The sequence below is a fragment of the Fulmarus glacialis genome, unplaced genomic scaffold (assembly GCF_000690835.1).
Source record: "Fulmarus glacialis isolate BGI_N327 unplaced genomic scaffold, ASM69083v1 scaffold38333, whole genome shotgun sequence".
NCBI classification, from domain to species: Eukaryota; Metazoa; Chordata; class Aves; order Procellariiformes; family Procellariidae; genus Fulmarus; species Fulmarus glacialis.
This window is the reverse complement of record NW_009202984.1, coordinates 1026-3663: the sequence shown is the minus strand read 5'-3', so window position 1 is coordinate 3663 and position 2638 is coordinate 1026.

Below are 2638 nucleotides of genomic sequence, written 5' to 3'. Positions count from 1 at the left end.
TCAGCAGGAGGATAAAATTTTGGTGTTAGTTTAACAATATAGATGTATTGTCAATATTACCTTAAAACTGTTCCATCTTCTGCAAGCTTCAGGAAGTTTCCTTCTTCAATGTCCAACAACAAGCCTTTACAACTAAGAATAATTTAATTTTAAGGAAGAAACAAACAATTAATGCTTTCAGAGGAATGCTTTGTTATATATCAGAATAGTGAAATGCGGTTGCAGAAGCTATACAATGATGCTACACAAAAGCAGCAAAACCACAACCCTTCAAATACTTCCATGTTTGAACAATGCTCTATATATGCAAATACATATTACTACAATGAGGACTGGATTTCACTTACATAGCAAATTCCTACTAAATAAATCCAGTTCCATTGTTCAGTGAGTTCAGTGACTATTCATATAGATAAGGTTGGAGGATTAAGGCCCAAACATATACAAGACATGTGATATTTAAGCCACTTCTATTAAAGAAGTATGTTTTTTCTTGGTGGCAACTCCCCTACTTACTATTACTAGGCTGACAACATCAATTACTAAGGGAGAGAGGGGTAGAACATCATTCTAAATGGGGCAACTGCATCTCTAAGGAACATGTGAAGCAGAAGCATTGCCATGCTAGCCAGCGCTAACAAGGTGAAGAGTTGACAGCGTAGGACAGACATGCAACAAGAGTTCCTAACTCTCCTAGTAAATCTGTACCTTACAGATAATTGAATCTACGTTCGTTTAGATTGTTTGAAAAATTAATTCAGAGTTCAATGGCTAGAATAATAACGAGTAAACGAGACTGAAAAAGTAAGGCCACCTTCATCCTCTGTTATAAGCTACCCAAAGGAAAGAAGATATGCCATGAAGGCAGCACGCACACACCAGCCTTTCACAAATGACACCTGGGTGAGTAGCACTGACACACGGCTACCAGCACTGCGGGCTCGCAGGTCCATGTTAATGAACCCCCAGCTCCAATAAGGGACCGAGGCCGAGGTATCTAGACCTTAACAAACGATTTCATGCTTCAGAGGTCTCAAAATATGAGAAACCTCTGTGTCTCCTAAAAAAATCAGTGATAACCTGGCCTTCTAGTCCCCACTCCCCCAACCCAGACAACAGCCTATGAAGTTGGAAGATCAGAGATTCACGTTCAAGCTCCTGCCCTGAGACCACTGAGCAACAACTTGCATTCAGCCTTTTGCATCACAGCTTTGTGCCTGATGTGCCAGCCAAGGGCTACCTCCTGGCATGTCACCTTTCCTCGGTTCCTCAGAAGGCTGTTGGGATTACTCTGCCTCACACAAACACTCATCTGTGGAAAGCAAACCGACTAAATTCTAATGGTTACTGGATTTACCAGTATTGAAGGTAGAAGACAAAGGAGATACATAAAATAAATCAGACTAAAAAGCTTGCATCTAGACAGCTAGAAGCACAGACAAAGCAAGCTTGTATACTCAGTTCTCTCTTCCAAATACTATGTTAGAACTATCTCATATCAAATACTTGTTCAAACAAGTATTTAAAACTGTAATTTTGGATTTATCCATTCGGCTTGACAATCATAACAACAACCGTCTAACAAGAGAAGCTGTTTTCCAAGCTTTGTAAAAGTTACAGCATAGAGGAAGTTATAAAGAAAGTTTCTGTTATTTTCAGCGTACTCACCAGAAGTCTAAGCTGTCTGGAGCTAGAGTCAGTAAGTCTTTGTCATAACCCTTCTCTGTTACCAGATACTGGGCAAAACTATCATATATTAGCTATAAATGGAGGAAAAAAAAAAAAAAAACCACCACATTAATTATATTGATTAAGTGAGACCAAAGATATTGCTTCCCTAGAAAGTGGCAAGATGTGAGTGTTAGTGCCTCCTAAACAAAATCAAACCAGGGAGCTACAGGCCCTGCCCCACTGCCTCCACTACTGGGAAATAGTGCCTGAGGTTATTTCTGTCATGGCTGGAAAACAGCTCAGGATGCTCACACAATAGTTCTGGTGCAATGTGTCCAGCATAACTAAGTTTACAGCATTCTACCTTAATGACCCTGTGCTTCAAGACTGTCAAGAAACCAAGATAGTAAGTACTTAAGACTAGTCACTACTTCCCCCTCCCCAATCTTTTTTTGTTTTGTTTTTTAATTTTAAATGTCACAGCTACCAAGACCCACTAAGCGGCTTCCAAACCAATAAACAACTACCCTTAGGGGACATTTTAAAAGTATCCGAAGGAACGTATTTTGAAAGAAACAGGCAACTACTAAGTAAATTGTTACTATTTATAAGTTCAGAAAGAACACTGTTAAAGCCTGGTACAACAGTCAGCAATTTATTAATGTAATGTGCTGGTAAAGTTGTACAAGAAGATCTGTGTAGGGGCTGCCAGGTCCTTAACGACCATACAAACATAGTAATTGCTCCCTTTTTCTCATGGTTCTTTCATTAAAGCTGTTCCCTGGCCTTTTTTTTCTTAATTACAAAAGCTGCTCTCGGAATGAATATGAATAATGTCTGAGAAAGACTAATATGAAGGCCAACACTTCAGCTCTGTCAGCATTTTTTTTTTTTTATTTCCAATAGATAAGGAGGCACGTAATGGGCATGTGTCAGTCTATCTCTGTGTGCTGTGAGAAGATGAAGA